The 16745-nt window shown below is 42.1% G+C and overlaps 1 protein-coding gene across 1 annotated transcript in view; it reads right to left on the bottom strand.

Annotated features, from left to right (window-relative positions):
• The window catches only part of Dync1i1 (dynein cytoplasmic 1 intermediate chain 1), a 215085-nt gene that overhangs the window by 119885 nt on the left and 78455 nt on the right, over positions 1-16745 (bottom strand). The gene's annotated exons all lie outside the window — the stretch shown is intronic.

Genomic DNA, 16745 nt, shown 5'->3' with positions numbered 1-16745 from the left:
TGGTAGACCCTCTGCAGACTACTGATATATGACTTGGGCCTCTCATTCATTCCCAGTTACATTTCCTTGGAGATTGAAATGGGGGAAAAGCCTTTACCACCCATGTATGGTTTCCTGTAGCTAGATTCACACAAGAAATTAAAACTAGGGCCAGAAGTTAGATACCTGTCAACCTTAGGGGCTCGCTTCATACAATGGCATCTTTTAGACACCTGATTTTATTTAGCACCCTCCAGTTATTTCTGCCACCTCCAGTTGCCACATTCATTACTCTGGTCAGAAAACTCTTTGTCAACTACTGTCCTCCTTCCTGGAGACTTTCTGAAGGACTCAGAAATTCTGTTGTTTATACAGCAACCACACATGACATGGCCAGCACAGGACTGCCCCTGTATGTGAAGTCCAGAAGAGTTAGTTTCCTCCGTTAATCCTTGATTCAGATAAGGCCAGGGCAGCCAATTTTAACATGCCACAGCCTTTACCCAGCTTCTTCTAGTCTTGGAACATTGGAAAGTGAGTCTAGTGGAAGATTGGCAATATAATATCACAGTCCCTTGTCTAGAGGATAGTGCCCTAAGCAACTTTGTATTGGAGACAGTGGGACAGTCCTTTCTTCCTTTGAAGCCAGAAGGGAGACAGGATAAAGGCAAGACCTCAGCAAACAGATTAGATGTTCTAACCTCACACATTTTCTTTGGGCCCTGGGAGATAAAATGGAGAAGGCAAGGAGGAAACATTCAGGGCATCAAGGCGTTACAGCTTTAATGACCAGCGAGCCTGGCTGGATTGTTGCAGAGGACCCATGTCTGGATTCTCTTGGTCAATGGGCCCTTTATAGACTGTTCCTTCTGCCTCCTGTTGATTCTATAAGTACCAGATTTCCTTCTAATAAATTCCACCAGAGGTGGTGTCAGCACCAGATTTCCTTCTAGAAAATCCCACTGGATTTGGTGTCTGCTGCTTGCAACCAGAGCCCTCAGAACATGGGGAGGCCCTCTGTTTTACAAGGTTACTAGGTTGTTGCTTTTCCAGCCCTCCCAGGGCCTGTAAAGCCTTAGGGTAAGAAGGGCCGAGGGTCTTGCCACAGCTCTTGCTGTTCCCTTTCTGCTTTTCGTGAGAAGGCTATGGTTCCCTCATCTGCACCAACAGGGAGACAGCTAGTCTGGGTCAGGTGGAAAATGGAGGGAGAAAGCACAGTAGGTCATGTCACTTCATCCTGGTCTCCAAAGGGCATCCTGCAGCTGTCCAAAATGGGAGGCCCAAAGCAATTACCACGGGACTTTGAATTGAGCAGGTCAACAGCCGGAAGATCACTTTATACACCCCTAAGAAAAGAGATTGCTATTTTGCTATTTAAACTGCATTACATCATCCATTCTAATGTGAAAAGTTGTGGATGTTAGAATTAATAAAAGAATCTGTGGCTCAGGAAATTAGCAGAAACTGATTTCAAAAGGGAAAAGAAATGGCAAAGACACCAAGACAACTCTAATTACTAAGGAGCCATTGAAAGGAAATAGAGAGGTAGAGAGGAATGCTATTGTCTTTTCATTATTTTCTCTTTTTATTATTCAAATTTGTTCAATTTTGTATGTATATGAAATATAAGAATTATATTTGCTCTTCCACCTCTCATAACTCCTTCCCACTCCTCTCAGCTCTTTCCTGCAAATTTCTTTTCCACATTCCTGTATATTTCTTTTGTTTTGTGACCCATTGAGTTGAACCAGGGCTCATATGTTTAGAGATATCCACTGGAGTGATTCCGGGCTCAGCAGTGGGTGTGCAACTGTAGACAATGGTTCTTAATCTCCCAGAGTCTATCAACAGCCAGTAGTTCAGGAGAAACGGGTAGGGACGCAGGAGTCTTCTCCTCATGTATAATTGACGAGTCAGTCTTATTAAGGCCCAGTGAAAGTAATGACAGTTGCTGTGAGTCCATGATTACACATTTATTTATTTTTTTATGTCGTGTCCAAAAGACAGCATTTTGTAGTCCCTATTCTTTATCTTTCAACTCTTTCATTATCCTTAGCCCCTCTCTGGTAGTAGTCCCAGAGCCTTAGAGTATAAATGTCTTTCTTAGGGCCAGGTCATCATTTAGCATCCTGGACAGCTATGAGTCCCTCTATATTCTCCTTTGTTCACTCAAAAAAAAAAAAGAGTTTTGGTTTTGGTTTTGTTCTTTGTTTTTTGTTTGGTTAAAGCTAAGAGTATCTGTTGTCTACATGCATAAACATAAATATTGAAAGACAGTTTAGTGCTATGTCAACTTAATTAAATAACAGTAGTAAATTCCATCATTGGGCCATGACCTTCCTATTATTATTGATGAGGCTTACAGTGGCAGTTATGGCTTTCCTCCTGTGAAGCTGACCTTGAAGTGAATCTGAGAGCCATTGGTTTCCCCTAGGGGTCATGCCACTATTGTACAGGTGGGCATATATGTTTCCTGGCAGGTTGTGTTTTATAGGGTTCGTAAGGTTCAAGGCTGGGTATGATAGTTGAGGATTTCATATATGTATATGCTGACTTGGGGCATTTTCATCCCCCCATTATCCTTGTTTATCCTGTCTCTCCCCAGTTGAAATCTTCTTTCCACCAATCCCCCTTCTTACTTAGACGCCTTAAAAAACTTTCAATGAAGAATGGGCTTCATGAGTCTCTTCCCCATGCATGATGAAATGGTGATGGGCCCAGTCTTGTGAAGGTCTCAGGGAGGTGATTAGAGCTATAGGTGAGCTTATGAGGACAATGACTGAGTCATATCCAAAAGACACTATTTTTTAACAGTCTTAACTAAGTTTTGGCTCTTACAATCTTTCTTCCTGCCCATTTGTGATGTTCTCTGAACCTTGAGGACATATTTTGCTAGTATGGTCTCAACTAAAGTACAAATGCTCTTGCCACTTTTATGTGATTCTGTATTTGAACATTTTATGCCATAATTCTTTTCAGATGATACTTAAAACTTTTACCTTTGGTATACCATACGTTCGTTTTTGGATAATATGTACATCTGTGTCTTCTAATCACCCTTGTATTGACATCACAGGCCACAAATCCCTGCTAGGGTACAGAGTCTACTAGGCATTCTGTCATCTCACCTAATTTCTGCTCAGACCTGTTCCTCTCACTGAAATTCTTCAGTTCTGACACCTGATACCACATCCACATGGGATCACAGCTAGATTCAGAAGAAGCAGCTCATTTCTGTTTTCAGTCAGAGGCTATGGAAGAGAACAGCCATTTCCACTTCCACATCTGACTCACTTTTCTCTTCACTGTTCTTTCTTGTGCAGCTCCAACCTTAGCAAATCTATATGCTTTCTCTTTGTTTCTGACAATACCTTGTTCATGTCTCTAAAATACATCTCTGAAGAGACATTTTAAATGAGGTTTATGTGTCTGTTTGTACAATCAGAGTGAGTTATTCAAAGTTCTACTGAATGTTAGCATCATCAACACCAATTACTGAGACCAATAATATGAATAAAGGAGACACCAATAAATGAAAGAAGAGAACTTTTTCTGGGTGTTAGTCATATTCTATACCATGTAGGGCCTTGAGTAACGACAGTAGTGTAGACCTTTGCTTAGAGGTTAATATCTCTCTTATAATATGTATATCACATTCTGCTCATAAATACTGTTTAGCATCTCAAAAGAAATACAAGGTACTGGAAGCCAAATAAGACTTCTGAAACCATATTGATCTTCGTCACAGTTAGCTCTGACACATCTTTTCTGAGTCAGCCTGACTCCCCATAAGTAAGTTTCTTCCTGATCAGCCCTGGAGAACAACAAGATGCTTTGAGAATTGGAGATACCTTCTGATTTCAGTATTACAGAGGTAAAAATGAAAGCTGAAAGGAGTAGGCAAGACCCGACCAGAAAGCTGGCTGCAGCCAGACTGAACCACAGATGATGAGACGTTGACCGCGGCTGACTAGGTGGCCAGGGGGAGTGCTAAACTGGGCTGTGAATTTCCCCGTGTATTTGTACTACAGATAGTAAAGGCTCTTGCACAGAGCTCACTAGAGTCGTCCTATCCTTGGACCAGCTCTCTATACAGCTTGCCAACTTCTCCCAAGGTCTGAAGAGAGTCACCCTTCTCATACATGTCACACCAGCCAAAATAAAGTATAACATGCACCACTGAATGCTTACACAAACCAAGGTGAGCGCCCGTGTGCTTTAAAAATATGCAGGAAAGACATATTTTGTGGGATTTTCAGTAAGCACTTTGTTAAATATACTACATGCTAATATTTGAAAAACCTTCACTTTCTGGTCTAGAAAAATTTGGCCAGAGGAAAGAAAACATATATTTCTCATCATACAGAGCGCCCCTGTTAACACTCTCGGCCACATCAGTTCTCTCCCAAGGCTCTAACATGACAGTACTTGGAAAGTTTACTTCCTGGTGGAATGTCATCCAAGACATTGCAAATGAGAGGAAATGAAAGAAAATAATCAAATAAAAGATAGGCCAGAAATGAGTGCTTTAGTAGGTGTTCCTGAAATGTGTAATTGTGCTGATACATACTATGTGCAGTTAATACATAGTGAATAGAGCAGATAGGTCAGTGTGTGAGAACAATGGATTGCTTAAAACTACCCAGTCAGGAGTCTATGAGCAACTTTTACATATAATGTGTTCAGATAAAAGGTGCTGACTGATTTTTGTTTCCATTAGTTTTCAACTTTAGACCTCTTCACCCATTCCCTATTAGCTTAGCGTTTAAGGTCCATTGTTAGATGACTCCAGTTAAATTCTCTTGGCTCTCAAATCCAAACAATTCTTGGTCCATTTGTGTGTGGAATAGGTCAACTGTGTTGTTGAAACACCTGACTCTTCAGCCTATATTATCCTTATTTATTTATTTATTGGTATGTTCGTTTATATTTGTTTATTTTTTGAGACAGTGTCCAACTGCATAGCCATAGTCTAGAACTTGCTCTGTTAGACTAGACATGACTCAAACTCACAGAGATCCACTGGCTTCTGCCTCCTCGGTGTTGGTATTAAAAGTGTGTGCCATCAAACCTATCTTCCCTGTCTTTAGTCTTTCTTTTCTTGTGTGTCTCCAAAGCTTTCTTATGGATCATGAACATCATGGATCCTTTGGCCACAGAAAAAGAGAATTGCATGGGCTAGTTCACACCATTGTGTTAGGCCATGGTAACCAAGATAATTTACCTCTAAGGGCAAGTATCAGCTTTTTCAAGACCTAAGAGAGTGAGATCATTTGAAAAAGCTGAGTCCCTACCTTTCTCTCCCCTCCCTTCCCCTCTCTTCTCTCCTCTATATTCAGTCAGTCTTCTCTTTATCCAAGTGGGCATAACCAGCTCAAACCCAGAAAACATCGTCAATGCACTCTATGTGAAGTAGACCTGACGGAGTTGTAGGATATCATCTCTATGGCTTTTCTTGGCAGCCTTGTTCACACACACACACACACACACACACACCAAAAACAATTGAGAATGTAATTTCCAGCTTCTTGGAAAGAAAGAAGGGCACATATTTTTATCTCTAGACTTAAACCCCTTTGCTGCCTGCTTCTGCTTTTGGAAAATTCTATTCCTTGATTCTGCTACTATGTTTTGAAGACATATAGACATGTAGTCCCCTTTAGTGGGAGATTTGTCCATGAGAAAGAAAGCTGAAGTAAAAGGAGAAGAGGTATCACAATATTGAACTTTCAACAGTAACTGTAGCAATGTCCCAAAGAAAGACAGACATCAAGATCTCCAGGTGCTGCTGATTTTTTATGTTCTGTTGATTTATTAAATTGGAGCAAAGAAGCAGAAGGGGTTTATAAATATTATTTTCCTAGCAAAGATATTGTTTCTAGGGAGAAAGTGGCATCTTTCATCCCTAAGAATCCTCATCATCACTCTGGTTCCCAGTGCCAGATCAGTTGTCACACCAATGACACAAGCAGGCCATCTCATTATCACGTGTTCTCCAGTATGCATTGATTTACTTATTTACTGACTTATTTTAAATAAACATTCTCTTCGTGCTAATTCTCTATCATTTGATACTCTTCTATTGCATAAACCTCTTAATTCCTTCAGTTCTACTTCCTTCTTGTTATTTAAGGCCCATACATCCTCTTCTGTGTTTTACTTTTGGTCACTTAGCTGGTTTTCTTTCCCCCACCATTTCTCCATGCCAACTCCTGCCACAAACAGCAGTCTTACAGAACTTCTCTTGAAACAGAACTGTGTTTTAAGTTCACGGAGTACACGGGTGGTTGTTTTCATTTCAAGCAGAGTAGAACTGAGTTGTCTTCAAAGTGTAAAGATGTGTTTCCTCTGTACAAATCCTCTCTCGTGTTCATATTTCACACATGTGCTCCTATCTGCTTGTCAGGTACACAAATACATCCTGTTTGTTGTTTGGTTCATGGCTTCCCCTCAGTCAGACACTCCCTCCTAGCCTTTTAAGTATCAGGTACTATTCAAGGTGCTAGAGGTATATCTATGAACAGAATAAGAAGGAATGTCCTACCCCTGTGGAGCTGTTGTTTTAGTGGGGAAGTAACAATGAACAAGATAAACAATAGGTACAGTATATACTAGGTTAAAGAATTGCAGACGGTAAAGATGAATGGAATGAGAAGGAAGGAGGAGAAGTCCTTACTGAGAGCAGACACTGGGAAAAAAGACTTAAGAAGTGATGAGCCAAGTCTGTGAGAACCTTCCTTGACAGAAGACACAAAAGCATAAGGGCAGGGAAGTGCCAGTAAATTCAGGGCCTCCAAAACTTTATCATCTTCCTGTGTGTAAACAAGTAGGTCTGATTCTAATGACCTCCTTTTTCTAAGTCTTTCATTTCACACTCTGCCTTGTCAATAGTGACTTCTTCTTCCTGTAATCCCCTTAAAGCATTTCAGTTGGGCACCTCAGTGTTCCCCCACACCCATTCCACCAAAACCTACTACTTTGAAATTTCACTTACCATTTTCTGATCTATCTAACGTTATGTTTTGGATAGGGAGTGGACTCTCTCCCAGTGGCCCATGTGTTCAGTGCTTTTATTCCACCTTGTGGTGCTAATGAGAAAAGGTGGAACCATTAGGAGTAAAGAGAGACTAGAAGGAAGTTAGGTTTTGGTGTGTACCCTTTTAAGTCACTGGGACTCTGGTACCTCCTCTTGCTCTCTTTGTTTTCTGGCCACCATGAGGTGAACAGATCCCCTTCATTTTGTGCTCTCCCCATGCCATACTGAGGCTGCCAATGGACCAAAGAAACAGGAAGAAAACACCACAGACCTAAACTTCTGAGACCCTAAGCCAAAAGAAATCACCTTTCCTCTTTGAGTGAAAAGCCAACAACATGCCTTCTATATCATAGTTGGAAATAGAGCATATTTCTATATTTATAGGTTACTTTTCCCTTAGATTCTAATTTTTGGAGTATCTGTTGCCTATATCTGCATCCCCAAATATAAGTGTTTATTATATTAAGTGCTTTGGAATAAATGAGATTCCAGTGGGCTCTAGTTTCCCCCAAAGTGTTTTTAAAATGGCAGTTTTATAATTTTTCTCACTTTCAAATTGTTACAGACCTTTTCCTTGGTCACTGCTCTCACTATTGACAGCAACTCTCATCTAAAGTCATGGAGAGATTCGCATTGAGTGAGCCATCCTTGTCTTCGCTTACTGTCTTAGTCACTGAATGCCAGATAATTCCTGGTCACCTTCTGTATACTCAGATGATATCCAGCTATTGTTTTTCTGAACCATGAAAAACCAGTGGCTATCAAATTATATCAAATTTTTGTGGTAAATGTTTTATGTACCTTAACCTATTTAACCTTCATGACTGATCCAGGAACATACGATTAACTTGACCAATCCAGGAACATACGATTAACTTTCTGTGCATATGAAAAAAACAAAAAAAAACAAAAAAACTGGGGCTCAGAAAGGCAAGATGATCCAACTGGGGTCAATAAGCCAGAGAAAGAAACAGAGCCAAGATTCAAACTCATGTTTTTCCAACACCCAGTCTCCTTCAATTTGCTAGTAAATTGTACCAAACGGTATAAAGAGAAAAGGGGAACTCCAACTGACATTTGTGGCTTTGGCCACCCAGAAGCTGCTACCCCTCTTCTTGGGAGTCCCACCATTCTCCCATCAACACACGACTCTCACTTTCAGTGGAATAAGTCCTCCTTAAGATTGCAGGGAAGACTTTTGAGTCTGTAGTAAGAGCCAGCCAGGCTGGGCTTTGAACTTTTTTATACTATAGTGGAGGGCCCCATAAATTGGAATACATCTGAGGGGGCTGAAAATATAGTTAGTAATTAAGCTGCGGTAACAGGTATGCTTGGAGACTGTCTGGACAAACTGAAACCCGTGGTGACTCTATCTACCAGGAGGGCAACTTCCTCTCCTTCCCTAGATTAATCAGCTGCCTCGGGGAAAATGAAAACGTGTCACCTCTATGTCAAAGAAGTGGACTATTCTTTCTATTGGGCTGGATGACTATTCTAGCTAACTCAGCATTCCCAGCTACTCTAACACCTAAGAAAACAAACTCTTTTCCTTTCTTGGGTTGATGTACAAACAGCAAAATCACCTTGCACTGACTTCCCTAGATGGAGCTTGAGAAAGAATGAAGAAATAAAGGAGGGCCCAGAGATGTGCAATGAGAACAGTGGGAAACCCAACACTGATAGTTAATATTGTCAACCTGACAGCATCTGGAATCACCTAGGAGACAAAGCTCTGGGCATGCCTATAAGGGAGTTTCCACAATCTAGTAACTGAGGTGAGAAGAGACACTCTAAGTGTGGGTGGTACTTGTAAAGGTTGAGGTTATGGCCCTAATAAAAAAGGAGGAGAGGAACTTAGCGCCAGCACTCATCTCCCATCATTTCCTGACTGTGGAGTGTGCCTGGCTGCATCTAGCATCGCTTCTGTGACGTGAGAGAACACTCTCCCAAACTGTGAGACAAAATAAACCCTTGATTTTTGTTTAGTTTGTTTGTTTTTTCTGAGTATTTATGTCACAGCAATGAGAAAAAAATGAGCAACACGCATCCGGTGTACACTACCCTTCCAGCCTAAGTGGGCAGCACAGCCCACTCCTTTCTACCCTGGAGGGAACACTTGTTCTTGCTTCACCATAGCTTTCTTTTGAAAAAAAATAATGTATCTATGCATGTGGGTCAGTGTAATATATGAGTGAATGCGTGAGTGCGGGTGCAGCCACGCCACAGCCCATACATGAGGTTAGAGGACAAGTTCTTGGAGTCAGAGTTCCCTTTCCATCTCGGGTGCCAGAGAAACTCTTACCATTAGGCTTGTTAACACAGATTTTACTCATGTAAGCCATCTCACCCATCCTGATTTTCTCTTTCTAAACAGAGCCTTGAACCAGCTAAGTCTCAGGGCCTGGAGCCCGAATTTAGTCTCAACTTCCTAACGTCATTCACTATCTCACTTATGTACTTGCTTGTATGTCTATTTTTGTCTCTCCCACCGGCGGAATAAGAATTTCACAACAGCAGAGACCAGGTCTCATTTTTACTGCATTCACAGTATCTAGAAAAAAACCTGGGTCTGTGGCAGGTGCCAACAAATATTAGTTAGATCCCAGATTACGGAAACAAAAACTTTACAAATCTGGTTCTTTGGGGAAAAATATCATGCATGTCTTTTACTTTCAAATTCTTCGTAAATAGAAAGGACATGTCAATGCCCTTCGCTGACTTGTGTTTAAACATTTCCTCATTTGATTGCCTAATCCTCAGACCGGAGAGAACTGACATATTTTCCATCTGAGAATGCATCCTAATGTGTCACAGTTTGATTCTGAACGAAGACCATTAACAGATTTGTTTGCTTTTCATCCTGGCATTAGCAGCTTTATTTGGGGCTAAGTCATTTCCCTTGGTTTTAACTTCATGTTTTCCCATTGGCTCAAACACGAAGTCCCTTGTCTGTCAATGCAATAATTTTCTATCAATTATAAAGGAATAAACTAACAGTCTGAGAGTCTTAAGAAAGTATTTGTCTGATCCAAAAAACTTAGTTTCCAGTTCCTTGGATAAGGGTAGCTCTCAGTTGTGGTCAGATTCACAGGTTTCAAAGTGCCCTCTTGTTTTCACTTTCTGGTCAGTCTAGACACACAGGCACAGCACTGGTAAGATGTGGACAGTGAACGGCAGGAAGATCTGGAGAGGAAATAGGTAAAGGCCTTAATAACAGGATAAATATCAGGAAAAGTAAGCTGGTACACCTTTGCCATTTGATCTCCTCTGCTCTGTTGAGAAGCAGCATAAAGCAACATTACCTCAAATGACATCAAGAGGTTTGAAAGATCTCTAGGTAGTTAGCATTCCCACATCTCAGAAGAACAGTTTTCATGTTGCAAACTGCCCTCCCCTCCGCACAGATAGCATGAGGCAGCACGGTCTTATTTGTTATCCGTGTTGTGTGATGTGTAAAGGAAAGCTTTCCCAGCTTCTCCAGTGTCGTCTTTCTCATCTGAACATGAGAGATGTTACCTAAATAACAGAGCAGACCAGAGAAACAAAGCAAAATTGGATGTAGTGATGCTTCGTTGCTGGCAAAGGGCAAAGTGAGGATGAAGAGTGAGGCGGCAGTGACTGTAATTGTATCTTCCTGGTGTTTAGTGGCTCACGAGGCCACAAAAACTTGCACAGTATTGAGAATGTTATGGAAAAGAAAAGAGAGGAAATTCTAGTTTGGTAATCACCATAGAAACAAAGGACTGGAAAGTTTCCCAGAGACAACCAAGGTCGAACTGTTGCAGATTTGAAGATTAGGAAAATAAAGCACCCAGCACAGTTGGTGTCGGAACTAACTGATTTAACTAGAAGAGCACATACCACACTGAAATTCTTAGAGTGGCTCAAGTTTTTATCACCATCTTACTTTTTTACTTGGAAGGAAGCAGATTAATTGACATTTTGGGCTTCTGTAGCTGAGGAGAGGAACAAGGGAAGGGCAGGCTGGAGGGACATCACCCCCTTGTTGCTGGTGAAGGCATCGTTTTGTGTTGAAGTACTTGTGGTGGACCTACCCTCACACTGCCTCCAACACCAGTGTTTTCTCACGTCTTACACAGGTTCACAGAATTCCTTAGTCCTTTTTTCTTTTCTTTCTTTCTTTCTTTTTCTTTGACAGGTGTAACTGACCCGGCTGTCCTGGAACTCACTTTGTACACCAGGCTGTCCCCGAACTCACAGAGATCCGCCTGTCTCTGCCTCTAGAGTGCTGGGATTAAAGGCCTACATCACCACGCCCGGCCCATAAGGCCTCTTGTGATCAAATATTGACTAGTTTGTTAGTCCTATATTGTATAGTTCCTCTTAATGCAAGATGTAGCCGAACAATGCAATCTCCATGTGGTTGCCTCACATAGCCGCTGTATTAAAATGCTGATGAGTGCTTGCTGAAAGGTGGATTGCCTGGCTTTAGGGCGACATGGCATCGGCAAAGTCCAGAAGAGCAGTCTTCATTCTGTGGCTAACATGTATTGAGCATTTCATCAAGCGCTCATTACAAATGGCTTTGCTTTTCCCATAATGATCTTAGGGAACACCAACAATAATCTACCAAGTATGTACCGCTACAGCCACCCCTCTGTATGTGAGAAGATGAGGGCTCAGAAGAGTGAAGTGAGTTTAAGGAAGTTCCTGCAGGAGGTCAATAGCAGAACTCAGATACAGATCTAGGTCTCCTTTAATTTGGGAACTGAGAGGTTTTTAGCCCCAAGAGCTTTCTCTCCTATTTCTGGGTCTGCCACCTGGAGTCTGTAAAACAGAATCAGCTACTGAGTCCTTGAAGCATGATGTCTGAGATCCATCAGAAATATCCCCTTTATGGCCAGAACCCTACAGAATGGTGGATTGGATTTCTTAATCTCTGCAAGAGCTCCTCTTCTTGGCGTGATATAGGGCTCTCTCAGTTTTCACCAGGAGCAGCCTTCTGACCACGTTGCTTGTCTAAGCTCTTCCAGTGATGTGCAGAAGAGCTACCGAGAGGTCCTGCTCTGCCCTTGCTGCAATTCTGCCAGTGTCTCTCCAGTCCAGCTTTGAAGCACCCAAAGCCAGCACACTGTGGCTCTAACTCTCACCTCAGTTTAGACCCTTGCCCCATCCTCCTCCTTGGTCTTCACATTGGCTGCTTCCTCCTTCTGTGTCTTTATACAGCTTGCCAGACCAGAGTGTCCTTGATCTCCCTTGTATCCTACTAACATACTCATCCTTCAAAACATAGTTCCACAGCTTTGCCTCCCCTGGGTCGGTTTGATGTAGCTGGGTAGGGCAGCACAACTATCTCCTCTTCATAACTGATGATTATCAATACATTGCTACAGTGCTCTCAACTCCTAAAGGGGTGTGTATGTGTGTGTGTGTCCCAAATTAATGGAGCACCATAGATGGTCAATTACTATTTCCATTAAGGTACTCTAAGGGACGAGGCACATTTGGGACAGTATCTATGTCATTTGTCAGTCTATCTTGAATATGATTAATCCTCAGATTGTCTGTGTGAGTCTCTGACTTGACCAGCTTAGAAAATGTCTAAAGGTGTTGCATTCAAGTCGCACAAGAAGGTGCTCATATTAAGTTCTTGGTGATGACATATGACACATGCTTCCTAATCATGTCCCTAGATATTTCCAGAGATAGCCTATGCCATCCCGCTTTTCAACCCACAGGGAGAATTTTTGCTCTCTAAGCAAATCAAATAATTTGATTGTTTCTTGGGGATGTTTTTGATTGTTACATCTGGGGAATCACTACTGGAATATAGTAGAAAGAAGCACCAACAGAGCATGAGATAGCCCATTATGGCAAAGACTTAGCCAACATGAAACACCACAGTGCCAAGAGTCGGTCTCTGAAAATATATTTCTGCCATTGTGATGACCTAAATAACACCCAGCCAGCATTTCCTTGGCTTGATGAAGGTTCTTGTGGTGGTGGTTGTTTTCTCTGGGCATGAATGTGACATAAAGACCAAGGGAAAATGGAAATACACTGTATTCCTAAGGATTGGGCCCCTGACTCATTTCCAAGTGTGTGTCATGTCTTATTAATCCTGTGATCAACAAAAACATTTTACTGTTCCCCATGAGCTCACTGGATCCTGGCCGCTGCCTCTCAGCAGAGGCTGCAGCTACTCCAGTTCTGATATGCTCAGCTCACATGAACTAACAGGCAAGAGAGCACCCACAGGTCTGCAGGGCCAGATCTTTCTTCCAAGTTGAGACGGGCCTCCAACCGTGAAGTCTATATTCGGTAAGGCAATCAGCTAAAATCCTGATGCAGCAAATAAGGAGTAATTGAAGCAGAAGCTGAAGAGCTTGGACAGCTTTTCTTGTCTGAGGCATTACTAGCTTTAGGGCCAGTTACAGGATGTGAAGAGATGGAGGGGTGGCATGGAGTAAGAAGACTGCCTTCAGGATTTACTTCCTAAAATGCCAGCCTTGACAGGGATGCCACTGACTCTGAAACTCTAAGCTGTAACTCACAACTTCCTCTGATGTGCAAAATATACTCCAGAACATTCTAACAAAAACTGGCAAAATTATTCCTGAATGCTTTAGCCTTTCATGGTAAAGTGTTTTACTGTCACCTATGTACCATATCAGCTCTAATACAAACCAGTAGCATTTTTTTCCTTAGGCTAAGGACTGGCAGTAACTGGAAATAAGACTTTCCAGCCACTTAGAAATAAGAATTCCAGCCAGGCAGTGATGGCACACCCCTTTAATACCAGCTCTTCGGGTGCAGAACCAGGCAGATCCCTGTGAGTTGGAGGCCAGCCTGGTTTCCTGGTCTACAGAGTGAGTTCCGGGACAGCCAAAGCTACACAGAGAAACCCTGTCTCAAAACAAAAAAACAAAAACAAAAAAACATTTCTTGTCACTAAACAAGTTACTGATCAAGCTGGAGTTTAAACAACATACCCAAGACTTCACAACAATCAACATCAATATTTTATCAAAGTTACGATTTGGTATCATACCAAAGGAATGGAATTGCTAACTTACATATTAAGTAAATGTCTTATTGTATCTTGTAGCTCCAATAGCTAGTTAAATGAAGTTTTTTGAGTACCTACTATGCACATTGCGGTAAATAACAGAGCTTATACTTTAGCAGAGAGCTAGCAAATGATCACTGAATACCATATATTATTGACTTGTCGGCTGCACATGCCTGTGCTATGTAGACCAGCCCAGAAATACAGACAGCTGACATAGTGTGGACCGAGGCTGAAGACACCCTTGTTACAGACTGCCAGTCACATCAGAGGGAGGCCCTCCCTTTGCACCAACAGTCAGGAAAACATATCTTCTTTCAACTCAAATACAGTAATACTCTTCAAACAGAAGCTGCTTTTATTTGCTGATGGACAAACCTTCAGACCTTGGCCAAGTGACAAAAACAGGCATTACATGACCCTCAATCACACACGTATTCCTTCTGCTCCAATTTGAGATCCCCAAGACAGAGAATGTCACATAGGAGTGGAGGTGGATTCAGGAGGCAAATGTGCAGCATCGATGTCCTTCGTGTACATTAAGAGTGAACAGGAGACCACCGAAGGCTGTGTTCACACTCATGTTACATAATGACAAACGTCATACCATTTCTTTTACTAAACCGAGCTCTGTTCCTTTCACAGACACTGGTCCTGTCTCAGTGTCTTAGAAGAGCTGGCTAATATTTCCATTTGTGAACTTTTTCATCCATCTTTGCTTTTGAAATCTGGGATGACACGAATACCTCTTTTTATTTCCTGATCTCCCCAAACTGGCTAACTAAAATACTTTTTAAATGGACAAAATGACAAGTTTCATGTTTTTAGTGCTTGAGCATGTGATTTTGTTGTCTGTACACACACTGGAACACCTAAAGTAAGTTAGCTCATGTGTCTGTAGACTTACAACAGTCAGCATGAACAAGCAGCAGACACCCCAATGCTGAATCCCTCAAATATCTCAAAGTTCCCGTTCCTCATTGCTCTACTCATCTCATCATAGACTAAGAACGGTTTGTGGATGAGATCTAGTCTGGGGAACTGATGCTATGTAGTAGTTACTGATAGGCAGAGACATTTTAAAAGAATGCAAAAAATAATAATCACCCATCTACCTTTAAATTATTTTCTTATATTTTATTGATTGATTGATTGATTGTGTGTGTGTGTGTGTGTGTGTGTGTGTGTGTGTGTGTGTGTGTTGATACGTGCAGTGTTGAACATATACAGAGGTCAGAGGACAACACACTGGAGGCAGTTCTGTCCTTCAACCATGTAGGTATCTGAGATTGAACTCCGGTCCTCAGACTTAGTGGTGAGTGCCTTTAGCCACTGAACCATCCCACCAGCCTCCACTCATTTATCTTTAGTGGGAAGATAGTTCCTATAAAGTCAATGTCTTAAGGATGGAAACATTCTCATATTATTCAGCTCTTACTTCTCAACGCTTTAACCGCCTGATCGGCATAAAAGCTCTGAGTAGCCAAAGACCAAGAGATAGTCTGCAAACCTAGTACTGCATAATCCAAGAGAATTTTCTGTGTTGCCTGACAATGTACAGCTCCTGAACACTGGAAGGCAGGCTAATGCAAACCCAATATGTGTTTTGAAATATTAGTTTAAATACAAATAGGGGCTGGAGAGAAGGCTCAGTTGTAAAGAGCAGTGCTGCTCCTATGGATGAGTTAGGTTTGGCCTCCAACGCACACGACTGCCTGTAACTCCAGCACCAGGGCTCCAATACCCATAGCCCTACAGGCACCTAAGCTTGCATGACACATACAAACACACTTAAGAAATGATAAAAATGAAAATCTTAAACCTAAATAGTTCACGTGGCTGATGACTCCTGATAGACCACACAGGTCTACCTCTTTTTTTTTTAATTAGTTTTTTATGTTAGTTACAGTTTATTAACTTTGTATCCCATCTGTAGCCCCCTCCCTCATACCCTCCCAATCTACCCTCCCTCACTTGTCTCCTCCTTGCCCCTCTCTAAATCCACTGATAGGGGAGGTACTCCTCCCCTTCCATCTGACCCTAGCTTATCAGGTCTCTTCAGGTCTACCTCTTAATGGCAGAAACCACATGAACTTTAAAGTCCACCCAGAAGCAGATCAAAGCAGATGCTGAGACACAGCCAAACTTTGGGCAGAGTGCAGGGAATGTCATGGAAGAGTGACAGGAAGGAAAGAAAGACCTGGAGGGGATAGAAGCTCCACAAGAAGTCCAACAGAGCCAACAATTCTGGGTCCAAGGTGTCCTGCAGAGGCTGATTCACCAATCAAGGACCATCCATGGAGAGGACTTAGGCCTCCTGGTCAGATGTAGCCCATTGGCAGCTCAGTCACCATGTGGGTTACCTAGTAAGGGGACAATAGCTGTCTCTGACCTGTACTCTGTTGCTTGCTCTTTGATCACTTCCCTCTGATGGGGCAGCCTTGCCAGACCACAGAGGAAGAGGATGCCGGCAGTCCTGAATAGACTTGATAGGCTGGGGTATGTTGGTAGGGAAGGAGGGCTCCCCCTTTCTGAGAACTAGGGGAGAAGAATGGGAAGAAGAGGGAGGAAGGATGGGACCACGAGGAGACGAGGGAAGGAGCTATGATTGGTATGTAAAGTAAATAAATTTTAAAAAGTTTAAATAAGAAGATGTTTCTGTACATCTAAACAAACTAAACAAAAGAGAGGACCCTAACT

This window comes from Psammomys obesus, unplaced genomic scaffold (genome assembly GCF_907164565.1).
Source record: "Psammomys obesus unplaced genomic scaffold, mPsaObe1.curated_primary_1811, whole genome shotgun sequence".
NCBI classification, from domain to species: domain Eukaryota; kingdom Metazoa; phylum Chordata; class Mammalia; order Rodentia; family Muridae; genus Psammomys; species Psammomys obesus.
This window is presented reverse-complemented; position numbering and strand designations above follow the sequence as displayed.